This window comes from Symphalangus syndactylus, chromosome 3, assembly GCF_028878055.3.
Source record: "Symphalangus syndactylus isolate Jambi chromosome 3, NHGRI_mSymSyn1-v2.1_pri, whole genome shotgun sequence".
Lineage (NCBI taxonomy): Eukaryota > Metazoa > Chordata > Mammalia > Primates > Hylobatidae > Symphalangus > Symphalangus syndactylus.
Genome location: NC_072425.2, coordinates 23,078,652 through 23,097,576, shown reverse-complemented (window position 1 = coordinate 23,097,576; position 18,925 = coordinate 23,078,652). Strand labels below are relative to the sequence as shown.

Here is an 18,925-nt window from a genome sequence, read left to right as displayed (position 1 = left end):
ATTTGTATTAAAACATTCATGTTATGTATTCAACGTAAGTGTTCAGAAGTTATGGTTATTTTTTATAACTCTCTTAGCGTTTCTTTATTTTTATATATCCTTAAAACATCCAGAAAACAAATTAGTCTAAGATTCCTGTCCTCTGAGAGGCCCAGCCAGTCAGAAACAGAAACAGTCTCTTCCCCAGGGGATGGTAGTCTGACTTTGGCCATGCCCTTCCCGCCTGCCACTGGTACAGTGGACACGAGGCGACCAGAGGAGCCACTCACCTGAGGTGCAGGATCCCTGAGGAAGCCTGCAATGGGGTCCCTGGGGGCCCTCACTTGGTGGTGTCCAGCCTTTGCTGATGCGTGAAGTTTGGCTTCATACCCATCATGGACTGACAGGACGGGGTTCAAACTATGGAGTCAGTAGGTAGGGGGACCCCCTGGAATTTGAAATTAGGGATCCTGGAGCGTCTCAGGAATACTTTATTTATGTATCTATTTATATTAATTTTTTTTGAGATGGAGTCTCACTCTGTCGCCCAGGCTGGAGTGCAGTGGCATCATCTCGGCTCACTGCAACCTCCGCCTCCCAGGTTCAAGCAATTCTCCTGCCTCAGCCTCTCGAGTAGTTGGAATTACAGGCACCTGCCACCACACCCGGCTAATTTTTGTATTTTTAGTAGAGACGGGGTTTCACCATGTTGGCCAGGCTGGTCTTGAACTCCTGACCTCTGGTGATCCGCCTGCCTCGGCCTCCCAAAGTGCTGGGATTACAGTCATGAGCCACCGTGCCTGGCCTACTTTTATTTTTTAAAACGTTCCTAGATATGACCCTCAGTGATAAAAATAACAAACGCTTGTGCTAAAGAATACATTTTTAAAACAGTAAACCGTGGCTCTCATGCAAATATAAAATGAACATATATTTAGTATTTTTAACTCATTAATTGATGAGGGAACCAGTCAGTTGTCAAAACCAATTCAAAGGAGAATTCAAAAAACCACACTTACATAGGCAATCACAAATGTTGAAACAAATTTACAAATAGATGCAAAATTGGTCTCTCCTCGGGGCAATAATCAAGTGCATTCCACCAAATACCACTTATTTGCATTTCTTTATTTTTTTTTATTTTGGATAAAGAAAATGTGGCACATATACACTGCAGGCTTCCTCAGGGATCCTGCACCTCAGGTGAGTGGCTCCTCTGGTCCCCTCCTATCCACTGTACCAGTGGCAGGCGGGAAGGGCATGGCCAAAGTCAGACTACCATCCCCTGGGGAAGAGACTGTTTCTGTTTCTGACTGGCTGGGCCTCTCAGAGGACAGGAATCTTAGACTAATTTGTTTTCTGGATGTTTTAAGGATATATAAAAATAAAGAAATGCTAAGAGAGTTATAAAAATAACCATAAATTCTGAACACTTACGTTGAATACATACATGAATGTTTTAATACAAATTAAGTGTTGTATAGCAACGTACACAATGGAATATTATTCAGCCAGAAAAAAAAGAATAGAATCCTGTTGTTTGCATTCCTGTGGATGAGAATCACATGGACCATGGTCAGTTTTTCATGACTTAACGGAGTTATAAAGCAGCTCAAAGACAATGAAAGGCAAGTGGTGGATGTAGGACATCCAGTAATCCTTTTTGCCTATTTTATTTTATTTACTTATTTATTTTGAGACAGGGTCTCGCTCTGTTGCCTGGGCTAGGGTGCAGTGGCACGATTTCGGCTCACTACAACCTCCGCCTCCCGGGCTCAAGGGGTCCTCTTACCTCAGCCTCGCGAGTAGCTGCGATTACAGGCGTGCACCACCATGCTCAGCTAATTTTTCTGGTTTTTGGTAGAGACAGGGTTTCACCATGTTGCCAAAGTTGAGTCCTGGGCTCAAGTGATCCACCCGCCTTGGCTTCCCAAAGTGCTGGGATTACAGGCTTGAGCCACTGCACCTGGCCCCTTTTTGCCTAGTTTAAAGACTTTCACACGTTTTTCTGCTTACAAAAAACCCTCAGATAGATATAAAGTTAAAAGGGATTTCCTCACCTACAAATTCCCCTCTGTAGATATATACTGTTAACTGTTTATCAAGGTTTCTGACAGGCTTGATTCCTGCACACACAAACTGATACTTTAAAGACAAAAATAGAATCACACTACACACAGATCAATAGTTGCTTTTTTCACTTGGCAGTATATCATGGACATAACACTACAGGTATAATTCTTTTTTGTGTGTTACTTTGTTATTTTTAACCATTATACTTGCACATGATCTAAAATTTAAAATCCCTGGAAACAGATTTATTTTATTTGAGACGGAGTCTCACGTTGTCACCGAGGCTTGAGTGCAGTGACATGACCTCGGCTCACTGCAACCTCCGCCTCCCAGGTTCAAGCAATTCTCCTGCCTCAGCCTCTCGAGTAGTTGGAATTACAGGCACCTGCCACCACGCCCGGCTAATTTTTGTATTTTTAGTAGAGACGGGGTTTCACCGTGTTGGCCAGGCTGATCTCGAACTCCTGACCTCAGGTGATCGGCCTCCCAAAGTGCTGGGATTACAGGCATGAGCCACTGTGCCTGGCCTACTTTTATTTTTTAAAATGTTCCTAGATATAACCTTCAGTGGTAAAAATAACAAATGCTTGTGCTAAAGAATACATTTTTAAAACAGTAAACCTTGGCTCTCATGCAAATATAAAATGAACATATATTTAGTATTTTCAACTCATTAATTGATGAGGGAACCAGTCAGTTGTCAAAACCAATTCAAAGGAGAATTCAAAAAACCACACTTACATAGGCAATCACAAATGTTGAAACAAATTTACAAATAGATGCAAAATTGGTCTCTCCTCGGGGCAATAATCAAGTGCATTCCACCAAATACCACTTATTTGCATTTCTTTATTTTTTTTTATTTTGGATAAAGAAAATGTGGCACATACACACTGCAGGCTTCCTCAGGGATCCTGCACCTCAGGTGAGTGGCTCCCCTGGTCCCCTCCTATCCACTGTACCAGTGGCAGGCGGGAAGGGCATAGCCAAAGTCAGACTACCATCCCCTGGGGAAGAGACTGTTTCTGTTTCTGACTGGCTGGGCCTCTCAGAGGACAGGAATCTTAGACTAATTTGTTTTCTGGATGTTTTAAGGATATATAAAAATAAAGAAATGCTAAGAGAGTTATAAAAATAACCATAAATTCTGAACACTTACGTTGAATACATACATGAATGTTTTAATACAAATTAAGTGTTGTATAGCAACGTACACAATGGAATATTATTCAGCCAGAAAAAAAGAATAGAATCCTGTTGTTTGCATTCCTATGGATGAGAATCACATGGACCATGGTCAGTTTTTCATGACTTAACGGAGTTATAAAGCAGCTCAAAGACAATGAAAGGCAAGTGGTGGATGTAGGACATCCAGTAATCCTTTTTGCCTATTTTATTTTATTTACTTATTTATTTTGAGACAGGGTCTCGCTCTGTTGCCTGGGCTAGGGTGCAGTGGCACGATTTCGGCTCACTACAACCTCCGCCTCCCGGGCTCAAGGGGTCCTCTTACCTCAGCCTCGCGAGTAGCTGCGATTACAGGCGTGCACCACCATGCTCAGCTAATTTTTCTGGTTTTTGGTAGAGACAGGGTTTCACCATGTTGCCAAAGTTGAGTCCTGGGCTCAAGTGATCCACCCGCCTTGGCTTCCCAAAGTGCTGGGATTACAGGCTTGAGCCACTGCACCTGGCCCCTTTTTGCCTAGTTTAAAGACTTTCACACGTTTTTCTGCTTACAAAAAACCCTCAGATAGATATAAAGTTAAAAGGGATTTCCTCACCTACAAATTCCCCTCTGTAGATATATACTGTTAACTGTTTATCAAGGTTTCTGACAGGCTTGATTCCTGCACACACAAACTGATACTTTAAAGACAAAAATAGAATCACACTACACACAGATCAATAGTTGCTTTTTTCACTTGGCAGTATATCATGGACATAACACTACAGATATGATTCTTTTTTGTGTGTTACTTTATTATTTTTTACCATTATACTCGCACATGGTCTAAAAATTTAAAATCCCTGGAAACAGATTTATTTTATTTTATTTTATTTTATTTTATTTTTTTGAGACAGAGTCTCATGTTGTCACCCAGGCTTGAGTGCAGTGACATGATCTCGGCTCACTGCAACCTCCGCCTCCCAGGTTCAAGCAATTCTCCTGCCTCAGCCTCTGGAGTAGCTGGAATTACAGGCACCTGCCACCACGCCCGGCTAATTTTTGTATTTTTAGTAGAGACGGGGTTTCACCATGTTGGCCAGGCTGGTCTCGAACTGCTGACCTCATGATCCACCGGCCTTAGCCTCCCAAAATGCTGGGATTACAGGTGTGAGCCACCGCGCCCAGCCTAGAAATTTTTAAAAAGCCTTTTGCTTTGGAAATCATTTCTAACTTACAGCTAAGTTGCTAAAATCAATGGTACCAGGAATACCATGTGCCTTTTACCTATAATCTCCTATTAATATTTTTACCTCCTTTGCTTTATCATTCTCAGTCTCTTTCCGCACACACATGCACACACATACACACACTATTTTCTGAACTGCTTGAAGTTAAGTTACATACATCATAGCCCTTTACCTAACCTAAACACTTAAGTAGTATATTTTTACTAAGATCAGGAATATTCTCTTACATAATCAACTTCAGTCAATTTAATATTGGTATACGTTTTTATCTACTCTTAACATTCACGTTCCAATTTTCTGAGTCGAACCAATAATATCCTTTTTCAGTAATTTTCCCCTCTAGTACAGAAGGTAGCCTAGGGGCAGGGGTTGCAGTTAGCTGTCATATCTCTTTAGCCTCTTTTAATCTGCAACATTTTCATAGCCTTTTGTGATCTTTTATGGCACTGACATTTGAGAAGAATACGACCAAGCACACCCACCTTTTTCAAAAATAGAAAAGCATTTGTCTGATGTTTCCTTGGGACTAGTTTTTGGTTCTTCATTCTTAGCCAAAATCCTGCCTAGAGCGTATTGAGTCCTTCTCACAGGAGCACATCTGGAGGCACAAGACAGCCATCTGTCCTTCCTTGGTGATGTTAATTTTGATCACTCGATCAAGGCGTTGTCCAATTTCTTCACTGTATAATTACTGGAGTTTTTTGATCTTCTTTGCAACTAATAAGCAGTCTGTGGGGAGACACTTTGAGACCATGAAAACATTCTGTTCCTCATCAGAATGTTCCCCTAGATTTAGCAACCATGAATGATTCTTAATTGATCCCATCTTTACTAGGATAGTTGCAAAAGATGATTTTCCAACTCTAACAATCTCTCCATTTCACCGGTTGACTCTCAGAATTCTCTCATTAGCATAGATCCTCCTTCTCCCCCACGTATTGATAAATCTATTTACTATTGGTATAGACTCAGAAATTTCCATTTTTAAGGGTTTATATTTCATTACTTTATTATTTTGGTGCTCAAATAGTCCTAGGTTTTGCCACCGGCAGCCCCTTTAAGCTGCTGACACTTCCCCCAGAAGAGCTTTTGATCTTTCCTTACTTTCTGGAGTAACAAAATGTCCCAGGCTCACAATGTACCTACCCTGCCTCAGCTCTCGAATTAGTCATTTCTCCGAGAAACCCTGGGGAATGGTATTAAGAACCAATATCTGCGAGCTAGTAGAATGGCTTTTCTTCTTGACCTTGTCAGCAGGCAGAACTAGGAAATAAATGCATATATGTGCACACAAAAGTGCATATACACATTCTACAAATCATGGGTTTGCATCTGTACCTCCAATTCCATGGAATCTGAAGTTTAACAGGCACCCCCGGGAAGCAAGCTCCTGCATCAGGCAAATCAGTAAGAACCTGCAAATGCTCATCAGAGGAGGAGAAAGCAACCCACAGGAGGGAGAGGTGGGGCTGCTCCCTGCTCCCTGCACCGAGCAGGGCACCCTACAGGAATAGATGAGCCCGCTAACCTGCAACACAGGGCAATGGTGATTTTTGCTTTGCTCCCCATCAAAGCATGTCGGAGATGCAGAACTCTCTTAATGGGTCTTAAATAAATGCTGGAGTGGTTCAAGTGATGTTTCCTCAATAAACAGGAGTGTGCTGCTAGGAGAAAGGAACAGGCTGAAAACAAAAACTTGGAAGGAAAGAATGTCATTGCTGATGGTGGACAACAGAACGCATGTGCTGAAAAGTCAAATCAGTGATCCATTCTAGAACATCGGCTTGAAGCATCCAAGAATAAGGCAAAAGAGAAATAATTGGAAATTAAAGGGACAATAAATAAATGTGAATATGCTCATTCATGGTAATAATTCAAGAAAAATAAAAATAACAAATATCTATATTTTTTGGTCCAGCAATGTTTAGGTAATAGAAACACAAAAGGAATCAACCTAAATAGAGAAAAATACATGACATTTGTTGAAGAACATATAGGGGCTGGGGTTCCCTCTGCCGCTGCATGTCACATCACATCGCAAACTTTTTTGGGGGGTGGTGGGTATCTATCACTTCAAGCATTTATCACTTATTTGTGTTACAAACATTCCAATTATACTCTTTTAGTTTAGTTTTTTTTTTTTTTTTTTTTTTTTTAAGATGGAATCCCGCTCTGTCACCCAGGAATGCATGGCGCAATCCTGGCTCACTGCAGCTTTTACCTCCCGGCTTCCAGAGATTCTTCTGCCTCAGCCTCCTGAGTAGCTGGGATTACAGGCACATGCCACCACGCCCGGCTAATTTTAGTATTTTTAGTAGAGACAGGGTTTCACCATGTTGGCCAGGCTGATCTCGAACTCCTGAGCTCAGGTGATCCGTCCACCTCGGCCTCCCAAAGTGCTGGGATTACAGGCGTGAGCCACTGCACCAGGCCTAGTTATTTTCAAATGTACAATAAGTTACTGTCAACTGTGGTCACCCTGTTACGCTATCAAATATTAGGTCTTATTCATTCTTTCTAACTATATTTTTGTATGCATTAATTATCCCCACTTTCCCCATCCACCCTCACCCTCACCACCCTTCCCAGCCTCTGGTAACCGTCATTCTACTTTTTATCTTCATGAGTTCAACTGTTTTAACTCTCAGCTCCCACAAATGAGTGAGAACGTGCAAAGTTTGTCTTTCCGTGCCTGGCTTATTTCATTTAACATAATGACCTCCAGTTCCATCTGTGTTGTTTCAAATGACAGGATCTCATTCTTTTTCATGGCTGAATAGTACTCCATTGTGTGTATGTACCACATTTTCTTTATCCATTCATCTGCTAATGGGCACTTAGATTGACTCCAAATCCTGGATATTGTGAATAGCCATGTTTCAATAAACATGGGAGGGCAGATATTACTCCGATATACCGGTTTCCTTTCTTTTGGGTATGTACCCGGCAGTGGGATTGCTGGATCATATGATAGTTCTACTTTTAGATTTTTGAGGACGCTCCTTACTGTTCTCCATACTGGTTGTACTAATTTACATTCCTACTGACAGTGTATGAGGGTTCCATTTTCTCTCCACATCCTTGCCAGCATTTTTATTGCCTGTCTTTTGGGTAAAGCCCATTTAAACTGGGGTGAGATGATATATCATTGCAGTTTTGATTTGCATTTCTCTGATGGTATTTTATTTGATTTGTAGCTATTGCAAATCGGGTTACTGGTGGTATTTTCTTTGATTTGTAGCTATTGTAAATGGGATTGCTTTCTTGATTTCTTTATGAAGCTGTTCTGTTGACATACAGAAATGCTACTTATTTTTGTATGTTGATTTTGTATCCTGCAATGTTACTGAATTTGTTTAACAGTTCTAATAGTTTCTTGAACTGCTTAGTTTTTTTCAAATATACAATCATATAATCTGTAAACAAGGATAATGTGACTCTTTCCTTTCCAGTTTGGACGCTCTTTATTTCTTTCTCTTGTCTTACTGCTCTGGCTAGGACTTCCAGTACTATGTTGAATAACAGTGGTGACAGTGGACATCCTTGTCTTGTTGCAGATCTTAGGGGAAAGGCTTTCAGTTTTTCCTCATTCAGTATGATATTAGCTGTGGGTCTGTCCTATATGACTTCTATTGTGTTGGAGTATGTTCCCAGTTTTTTGAGAGTTTTTATCATGAAAGGATGTTGAATTTATTAAATGCTTTCTCAGCATCAATTGAAATGATTATATGGTTTTTGTCCTTCATTCTGAAGATACAGTATATTACATTGATTTACATACGTTGAACCATCCTTGTATTTCTGGGATTGTAAATGTAGATTTATTTATGCTTTCTGTTGTTACGCTGTGGGGCTCAAGTTTTATTCAACCTAGTATAATTATCACCTAACATGATGCTTGGCCTGTGGTAAGCTCAATAAAGGAAAGGCCGTATTTCTTAACCACAGAGCAGTGAAAGTGGGACTTAATAACAAGAGCTTACCTGCTGCTTAGAAATCTCATCAACAGATGAATGGATAAAGAAAATATGGTGTGTATATATATATATACACATACATATACATATATACAATGGAACACAATTCAGCCATAAAAAAATGAAATCTTATAATTTTTGGCAACACAGATGAACCTGGAGGAAGTTACGTTAAGTGAAATAAACCAGGCACAGAAAGACAAATAGTAGTAATGTGTGTACTCACTCGTATGTGGAAGCTAAATAAATTGATATCATAGAGATAGAAAGTTGAATAGTGGTAACCAGAGCCTGGGCAGGGAGGAGGAAGGGAGGATAGGGAGAGGATGGTTGACAAATACAAAATTACAGCTAGGTAGGAGGAATGAGTTCTAGTGCTCACTGTAGGGTGACTATAGTTAACAAGTATTTATTCTACATTTTCAAATAGCTAGAAGAGAGGATTTTGTGTGTTCCCAACACAAAGAAATGATAAATGTTGGAGATGATGGCTGTGTAAATTACCCTGATTTGATTATTACATTATACATGTGTGGAAATATCAGACTGTATAAATATTATTAATTATTGTGTCAATTACAAATAAAGAGAAAAGATGAGATGCCAAAAGTAGATTCAATTATATATAAAAGTGTAATAGAATAAAATAAGCATAAAGAGCTTTGCATTGAAAAAAGCTTACCTGCTGCTTGGAAATTCAAAATGCATGCAGAAATGTGTGTGGATGTATGCGCATGTGTATGGGTGTATGGGTGTGGGGGGGTGTTTATGTGTGTGGATTTGTGTGTATAGATGCATGTGTATGTGTGTACATGTGTGAGGGGGATGTGTGTGTGGATGTGTATATGTGGATGTGTGAGGGTTTCTGTGTGTGCGGATGTGTGTGCATATATGGATGTGCGTGTGCTTGTAGGTGTGTGTGCTTGCCTGTGGGTGTTTGGATGTGTGTATATGTGTATGTGTGTGCTCTTTGTGTGTGGATGTCAGTGTACGTGTGGATGTGTGTGAGGGTGTGTGTGGATGTGTGTGTATATGTGGATGTGTGTGCTTGTGTGTGTAGGTGTGCTTGTGTGTGGGTGTTTGGGTGTGTGTGTGCTCTGTGTGTTTGTGGGTATGTGGATGTGTGTATATGTGTATGAATGTATGTGTGGATGTGTGAGAGTGTGTGTATATGTGGATGTATGTGCTTGTGTGTGCGCTTGTGTGTGGGTGTTTGTGTGAATGTGTGTATATGTGGATGTGTGTGTGCTCTGTGTATGTTTGTGTGGGTATGTGGATGTGTGTATATGTGTATAAATGTACATGCGGATGTGTGCGAGGGTGTGTGTGTATGTGTGAGGGGGTGTGTGTGGATGTGTGTGAGGGTGTGTGTGTGGATGTGTGTTAGGCTGTGTGTGTGTGGATGTGTGTATATGTGTATGTGTGTGTGCTCTTTGTGTGTATGTTTGCTTGTGTGGGTGTGTGGATTTGAGTGTACGTGTGGATGTGTGTGAGGGCGTGTGTGTGGATATGTTTGTGGATGTATGTGTGGATGTGTGCTTGTGTGGGGGTGTTTGTGTGTGTGTGGATGTGTGCTTGTGTGGGGGTGTTTGTGTGTGTGTGTCTCAGTGTGTGTGTGGATGTGTGTGAGGGTGTGTGTGTGGGGTGTGTGTGGATGTGTGCTTGAGTGTGTGTGTGTGTGGATGTGTGCTTGTGTGTGTGTGGATATGTCTGAGTGTGTGTGTGGATGTGTGTGAGGGGGTGTGTATGGATGTGTGTGAATGTGAGTGTGTGTGGATGTGTGTGGGGGGTGTGTGTGTGGATGTGTGTGTGAATGTGTCTGTGTGTGTGGATGTGTGCGTGTATGTGTGTCTGAGTGTGTGTGTGGATGTGTGTGTGGATGTGTGCTTGTGTGGGGTGTTTGTGTGTGGATGTGTCTGAGTGTGTGTGTGGATGTGTGCTTGTGTGGGTGTGTGTGGATGTGTGTGTGAGTGTGTGTGTCTGAGTGTGTGTGGATGTGTGTGAGGGTGTGGGTGTGTGTGTGTGGATGCATATGTGTGTGTATGGATGTGTGAGTGTGTGGATGTGTGTGAGGGGGCGTGTGTGGATGTGTGTGTGTGTGTGGATGTGTGTGTGTGTGGGTGTGTGTGGGTGTGGATGTGTGTGTGTGAGGGTGTGTGTGGATAGGTGTCTGAGTGTGTGTGTGTGTATGGATGTGTGTGTGTATGGATGTGTGTGTGTGTGAGTGTGTATCGGGTGTGCTAGCTGTGATTAAGGTGTTGGGAGTTGGTGTGGGTAGGCATAGCCTCTACCTTGGGATGCGAGTGGGTATGTACGGACGTGTTTCTGTGTGTGGTTCTGTCAAGGTGTGGTTTGTATACCAGCGTGGGCACCTGTCCCATTTAAGTTTGTGAAGAGGCGTGGTAGGTGTGGTGTGTCACCTGCAGAAGGCAGAAGCCAAGGCCTGTGACTTCCAGGAGGTGCGGCAGAGTCAGCTGGCTGCAATGTGGCCAGGCTGTGGGCTTCCGGGGTTGAGTTCCTCCTGGCTGGCCCATCTGTAGCCTTGCCGTAGCAGGGGGCAGCGTGGTGGGGCAAGGGACAGGGGACGCGAGGACAGGGGCAGGATGGCAGGGAGACACAGGGCAGAGGACAGGGGTAGAGACTGGAAGACAGTGCAATGCCTTGAGACCATCTCTGCAAATTGCACCTAAGTACAGCCCACAGCACCCGGCACCTCTCAAGCTGCAGCAGGGAGTAAGCTCAAGATCCTCCCACTCCTGTCTCCCTGGAGGTTTGGAAAAATAGTCCTGGCAAGGGGAGGGGGCAACATGTTCATTATAGGAAATAAGCAGCACAATTGCATTCTGAGAAATCCGCACAGATTTCAGAGCAGCACGGGGGCTCGCGGGCTCTGCGGGCGGTGGAATTCAATATGATATGCTTCAGCCTGTCAGCTAATGGGCTGCGGCTGGACGCCACGTGACCCAGCCTTCCCAGGGACGTTAAATGATGCTGAAAAGTGGCCCAGATTTATTTATTGGGACAGCGCTCCTGCCTGTGGGTGTGTGGGGTAATGACAAGTTATGAAAACAGGTGTGCGTGAGCAAGGGCGGAGGAGCCAGGGATTCCACACTACCCCAGGGCCTCCCTCCTGGCCCTACTGCTGGGTCTGCTGTGCACTGGGAACATGTTGTCCCACCTGGGCGACTCACCTCCCCCTACCCCATCCACAACATCATCCATCTGTTAAATCCATCCATCCATCCACCCATCCATCCATCCATCCATCCATCCATCCATTATTCCCTCTCACCTGTCATTCATTCATTCCCAGAACACTCCACCTTTTGTGTGCTGAGCCATGTTCTAGATGCCTTGATGCAGCTTCCAACACAAATGACTAGGCTCTGCCCTCGGGGAGTTTCAATCCAGCAGGGAGGTGAGATGGCAATTGAACAGCCACTGTGAGAAGTGCTGTCAACCTGGCCTGCTTAAAACCCCTCGAGTGTGTGCCCTTCATTTCCAGGGCCATGCCAAGTTGGAGCTGCCAGCCCTCCCGCCTGGACCCCTGCACCCACTCCCAGCCCACCCCTCCATGTCCACTCTTGCTCCATCCAAATTGTAAGCTTGGTTACCTTTAAAAACACAAACCCAATAGTGTCATCCTCTGTGCACTCTCCAATGGCAAAGAGAACATTTGCAATGGGGCCTGGCTCTTCTCCTGCCAGCCTTCCCCTGCCCCAGGTCCTGGCCCTTCCCTCTGCTGGTAGTTGAGCCCTGCCTGTCCATCAGCAAGTTTCCCTGGCCCTTTGGCTCTGGGCAGGCAGGGGCCACATCTGGTTGGGCCCACACCAGTGTCCTGGGGCCCTGAGCCCCTGGGAGATCCTGATGGCAGAGGTGTTGGTGCCCACCAGGGTCCTCCTAGGATGCCCCTCTGTGGGGGGTCGGGGCGGGCAGGGAACCTGCTCTCTGGAAAGGCCTCAATTGATAATCTGAAAAGCACGCTAGACCTTCCAAATAAAAAGGTCTCCACAACAGACTCGAGAGGCGCACCATATTACCTGGGAAGGGCAGGTCAGCTGCATTTTTTCAAATTTGCATTTTGCAAAGTGTTTAACGGATATTTATGTGAAAGAGCAGCCTATTGGGTAAATGCATGACTTTAAATTAGGCTGAGGCCTTCCCCGCTCTGCTGTGCTGGCTGAGCTCGGCTGTCAATGGGGCCTTTGGTCCCTCCCTCCCTTGTTCCTCCTACCTGCAGGTCCTGAGGGCCCCTTCTGTGCCAGGCCCTGGCTGCGGCGGGATCCAGATATGAGGGGGCACAGCCCTGCCTGAGGTGTACCTGGTAGAGAGTCACCATGAAGTGGCTTAAAGAGACACACCAAGGGGTGGGGGGGCCACCTGCAAGAGCAGAGGCGGTGTGTACCAACAAGCCCACACGGGGAGGGGCATTAGGGGCAGAAGAAGGACCCGGATGCGGTGCTGGCCAGATGACAGAGCAAGGGGCATTTGGGGAGTGGCAAAAAGAGCGAGGAGCCATGAAGGAGTTCACAAGAGCTGGGCAGGGCTGCCTGGTGGGTCCCTGTAGGGGCGCAACTCAGGTTATCCGTGTGTCTCTGTCCTCTGTGCAGAGTGCAGCCTTCATTGGCTGCAGGTGGTGATCCTGTTGGTTGGGGAGGGAGGTTGGTCCTGTTGGTGGGGGAGGGAGGAGGCTGGGCTCCAAATGGAAAAGACCCCTAAAACCAGGTGAGGAGTGAAGCTGAACCCTGGTGACAGGAAGCTGTTTTCTATCTGTATGGGGGTGACACGATCAGTTTGGCATCCCAGAAAGGCTACTCTGGCAGCTTGTTGAGAATGGGCTGCAGGTGGAGAGATAGTTTGCCGCCAGAAAATGGCCCATGTAGAATACATATTTTTCAAAACGATGGCAAAAGGCTAACTCTTTTCATCTGCAAAGATGCTACAAATCAACAAGAAAAGGACCAGTAGAAGAATGGGTGAAGAAAGAGGCTCAACTGCATTCATAATATAAGAAATGAAAATTCAGGCCAGGCACGGTGGCTCACGCCTGTAATCCCAGCACTTTGGGAGGCCGAGGCAGGCGGATCACGAGGTCAGGAGATCGAGACGATCCTGGCCAACACGGTGAAACTCTGTCTCTACTAAAAATACAAAAAAAAATTAGCCGGGCATGCTGGCACGTGCCTGTAGTCCCAGCTACTCGGGAGGCTGAGGCAGGAGAATCACTTGAACTCGGGAGGCGGAGGTTGCAGTGAGCCGAGATCGTGCCATTGCACTCCAGCCTGGGTGACAGAGAGAGACTCCATCTCAAAAAAAAAAGAAAAGAAAAGAAAATTCAATCTGTGATGAGATGCTGCCATGTTTTTTTATTCATCAACAGGTAAAAGTTGGCATTCTCACAACACGCTGTGTTGGGGAGGGCGGGAAGCACAGAGCACTGGCCCTTTCACACATCAGGTGGGGCCAAATGGCGGTCCAACTTATCTGGAGGACAATATAGCAGCAATATTGATTGCAACTTTAAATGCATGCACCCTTTGACCCAGCGATTCCAGTTCTACGACACATTGTACATGCACATAAATGCATGTACCAGGAAGAGTCCTTGCAACACTTTTTTTGTAATAACAGAAAACTAGAAACAATCTAAATGTTACTTAATTGGGGACAAGTTAAGTAAACTACAATATTATACATAACTAGAGTACATTGTATAATGGCATGCTATGACACCATTATAAAATGGAGACCCCGGCCAGGCGCGGTGGCTTACGCCTGTAACCTCAGTACTTTGGGAGGCCAGGGCAGGAGGATCACTTGAGCCCGGAGTTCGAGAACAGCCTGGGCAATATGGTGAGACCCCATCTCAATTTTTTAAAAAGAAAAAGAATATGGAATGGGAGTGAACATTTTCTGGCTGGCCCTGAAGCAGAGAGCTCTTTGCCCCTGCACTGAAAGCCCCTCTCTTAATAAGTCTTTTGTCCCCTCCCCACCTGTCAGGCACCAGGTCGCATGCAGCCTGTGAGTGCAGAGAAAGAGCTAATAAGAGTGGCCTTTCCAGACCGAGCTGAAGCCTGGCGCTGCCCGGGCAGCCTCTCTCCTGACCATGGGGGTCAGGAGTCCAGGCTTTGGGGGGGCCCCTCTGGATGTCATTTGCTCACAAGTCGGTGGCCCCAGGTGGTTAGAGTCAAGGGACTTTGTGAACCTGCAGTCAGGTGGCCAGCTGCTTCCTTCTCCAGTGTGTGGGGCTCTGCACCTGCCCTGGGCTCAGAGCTTCTACGGTGGCCATGTGGCCTGGGCAGGGTGGCCTTCTGTGGCCTCGGGCAAGGCACCTAACTTCTCCAAACCTGTTTCCTCAGCTGTATAAGGGGGGCAATGCCACCTGCCCCTCCATGATGGCTGGGGTGATGCTGGCTCCTGGGACAAAGCTGGTCCTGAGCACATGGTCACCTTTTTCCCCACCAGCCTCCCCTCGCTCACTACTGGCCCATTTAGCCCAGAGATGGAGGCTGTCTCAGTGATCTCAGTGTTGCTCCCTATGTCCCTTCTGCTGTCACCTTGCTGCCAAGTGCAACAGCTCACAAAGGCTGGATCCTCTTGGGTGACCCTAAGGCCTGCCTGCTGTGTGAACCTCACTGAGTTGGGGCGTTTCCTCCAGGACTTTGAGTTCAAAGCTTTGCAGACAGGTTGCTATTCGAGGTCTCCCCCAGAGCCTCCGCTTCCACATGTGCCCGGCGCCCATCCCCTCTTCAGAGCCGCCTGCTGCTGCAAGGGGGCCTTCAACACCGTGGCACAGCACAGCTGTTTGGAGAGCGAGCTCTGTGAGGCCAAAATCCGAAACCCGCCTGGGCACAGACAACCTGCGCCACCTTGGGCACGCCACTGCACCTCAGCTTTGAACCTCAGCTTCCTCTACTGTAAAGCAAGGTGATAATAAGAGTAACCACCCGAGCCTGTTTCTCAGATTAAATGAACTAACGCCATAATGTGCCCCGCATGGGTCTCGGCCTTGTGTGTGCGAGACCCTAGCCATGAATTGAGAATGTGCTTTACATTTCCCCACCCCCATTGTCTATGTTAATTGTGACACAACTTCCAGCAGCTACAGGAGAAGCCCGATGTCACAGGGTTCACTGCCTGTGAATCCTTGGCTTTGCGCAAGGCCTGCTCCCCTCAGCAGGCAGCCAGGGGAGCCTGGCTCATCACCGCAGGGTAGCTGGAGAGGGCTTGGCCAGAGCCCCCTCTCTAGGCCAGATGGCCCCCGGAGCATGGTCTCAGTGCTCTGCTCCGGCCTGGGAAGGGTTGGCACTCTTTCTGGGACCTTCAGCCCCTACCCCCTCAAGGGAAAATGTCAGCTGGCCGGCTTTGGACTCAGTTTTCCAGGTGATGGGGAAACTGCCCGTGGAGTTTGGAGCTGAGCGGCACCCAGGCCACAGAGCCTAGGATTGGCTTTCTTGATGGGAAGGCACAAGATACCCCCTAGCTCCCCTGTGGCTCTGGAGTCAGGAGATCCACGTGACCTCCATCTGCTCTAACTCAACGGAGAAAAGGTGATGGGGGCGGGGGCGCTGTGTGTGCGGCCGGGAGAGAACCGTGGTCATTTCCTTGGCGCAGCCATTTTATGTGAAGATTGAAAAACGTTCTTCTATTGAAACAAATAGGAATTGTGGCAAAAACAATACTATGTGTCCACCAAATCCCATTTTACTTTTGTCCGCTTGGGTGCCCAGGAAGGGGGCATGTCCCATTGTCCCAGCAATTCCGTCGGGGTCATGGGACTGCGTTCTGGCCAAGGGCTTGTGGGAGGAGATGGAGTCAGCCCCTCCTTGAACAACATCCCCTGAGGACCCCTCCTGTCCCCTCATCTTGCCAGAAGCAACTGGGAGGCGTGGTTGAGGAGAAAGACCAGAGCCTGTCTGCGAAGAGCCATCCTAAGAGCCAGCAGACCCACATGAACCTTTGAATTCGCAAGAAATAAACCTCCACTGTGTTAGGCCATGGAGCCCCGTGGGTTTATCTTTTCAGGGTAGCCTAACCTAGCCTGGCTAATATGCGGATGTCATACAGAGCAGAATGCGCTATTTACAAGACTTTTAAAGCTAAAACAAGTGGCTTCAAATAAATGGCTGCTTGTAGCTGGTCTCTCTGGGACGTGCTCTCAGACTTCTGACCTGTCAATGTCTGGGGTCAATCTCCTCCCAGGACAGCTGGTGATGGATCCAGTGACCCACTGATGCCACCTCCCCGCTGGCTCTGGAAATAGTTCAAAGCAGGTTTATTTAAGTGGTGGGTGAGGAGCTGTGACGGTGGAAATTCTTCAGTGGATCCCGTATTCCACCCTGGGTATCTGATGATTAGCGCCCAGTGACAGGTGAGCCCAGGGCCGGCATCGGAGGCTTCCAACAACCGTTCTACCAGGGGTGAGAGAAACCAGGTGATGGACTAGATGTCTGTGTCCCTCTCAAATTCGTCTGATGAAATCCTAGCCCCATTTAGGGAGGTGGGGCCTTTGGGAAGTGATTAGGTCGTGAGGGCAGAGCGCTTGTGAATAGGAATAGTGCCCTGGGAAAAGAGACCCTAGAGAGCTGTCACTCTCTCCCTACCATGTGAGGATACAACCGGCCTGCAAACCTGGAAGAGAACCCTTGCCAGGACCCAACCGTGCAGGGACTGTGATCTCGGACTCGCAGGCTCCAGAACTGGGAGTTATAAAATTTCTGTTGTTTATCCACTGCCCAGTCTACAGTACTTCGTTATAGTAGCACAAATGGATTAAGACACCAAGCCAATCTCCGGAGGGGGTTCACACCTCCTCCCAGGGCCCCAGTGTGAGCCAGCCCAGCACCTGAGCACCGGTGCCAGCATGACATACACTCCAGGGCAGGGCCGGGGTGCCCAGCTGGGCTCAGGTGACCTTGGATGAGTTACTTCTCCTGGGCCCCCAGCTTTGTGAAAACCTGGATTTACCCCATAAGTAAAAAATTGGAAGGGATGATGGCATTTGAAGCTTTTTCCTTACATGCAGCCCCAATATATAAAACAGCCAGCTGAGCTGCTCTAAGGTTCCGTGGGATCTAGCTTGAAAACCCCTGGGCCAGAGGCTCTCTTGGGTTCCCTTCTGTAGGTATTTGGCGAGGTGATGGGCTGAGGGTGGTGTTGGCTTCTGCCCCATCCCTCTGATCACACAGGGCAAAACAGGTTCCTTCATTGAAGTGGCCTTAATTCATGTCCTAACTTGCTGGGTATTTGGGGCAAGACCCCTCCCCTCTCTGGGCTTCCCTTGCCTCATGCGTAATATTGAAAGGCAGGCGTCAGCAGCTGCGGATACAACCTTATTATAAAGCCCATCACGTCGGAATGGGAAAGCCGCAGTTGCCTGGATTAAAGACAGAGGTGGGGTCTGAGCCCTGAGGGGATCCTGGGGGGCAGGCAGCAGTGTGAAAGGGCACCTGTGGCCTCCACAGTCCCCATTCGATCCCCCAAACACATGCCTGGCCCAAGCCAGCGCTAAGCTCTCATGCTGCCCTAGCTGCCTCCCCTCCAGGCTGCAGGGCCTCAGGCAGGCAAACGCAGTTTTCTCCAGCAGAGAGTGGCACAACAGCTCTGCCACACTGCAGAGCCATGACCTGTGACACAGGAGGCTGGGACGGAGGTGCTGGTACATCTGAGGAATGTGCAGAATCTGAATGGGTCATCAAAAGGTGAACTGGGATCCAGAGGACCACAGGGGTTACCCACGGGAACAGGGCCTGCCTAAGTGGCCTCCCTGGGCATGGGGGGGCCGTGTGAAATGAACATTTATCTGACGCCAATGGGTGAGGGGATTTCCAGGGAGCTGGGGTCTCACTTTATTTTTAACTCGAGGCCATCTGCTTTCCACTTGCCAAATATTCTGAAATATTCAGAGCAGATATGTGCTGCTCCCCAAGGGCAGAAGGGGAGGAGAGGGTGATAGGAGGGGGCGAGGCCTCCGTTCCCAGGGACAGAGCCACCAGCTGGACCAGCAGCCCCAGGAATCGCCTCTTTGGTGCAGGATGAATGGTTTAGTTCTCTAGGCAGGCACCTGCCTCTGGCTTCCCCCATGAGGGTGAAACATGCAGTGCTCACCGGTCTAGCCCGAGCTGAGAACTGTGGCTCCTCTTGCACACAGGGAGCTGCAAGGGGCCATTCTGTCTTCCAGGGCAGCCACAGAGTCTCTGACCAAACTCTAGGGACAGATCCCTACCTCCATACGAGAAACTGTCCCCAGCAGATCAAGGGTTGAAAGATTTTCCAAACCCCTCCCTCTACCTCCCCCAGGATCTCACAGTTTCCTTGAGGCAATATTTAGCTTCCTAGACAAATACTAAGCTTTAAGGGAGAAAAAAAAATTAAAAGGCGTCCTTTTCTCAACAATTGACCCCAAGTGAACAAGCATTGTCCACCCCAGTGGACTTGCTGTCAAAAATTATCATGCAGAACAAACTGTCAATACTTCGCAG

The 18,925-nt window shown here is 47.0% G+C and overlaps 1 long non-coding RNA gene across 1 annotated transcript; it reads right to left on the bottom strand.

The window, feature by feature from the left end:
- Positions 1–399: 399 nt before the first annotated feature.
- Positions 400–9,158, bottom strand: LOC134736175 (uncharacterized). The gene is made up of 3 exons (XR_010119992.1): positions 3,566–9,158; positions 1,772–3,133; positions 400–1,338 (listed from the first exon to the last, which is right to left on the bottom strand). It is a non-coding gene; the product is annotated as an uncharacterized lncRNA (long non-coding RNA).
- Between the last annotated feature and the right edge of the window lie 9,767 nt (positions 9,159–18,925).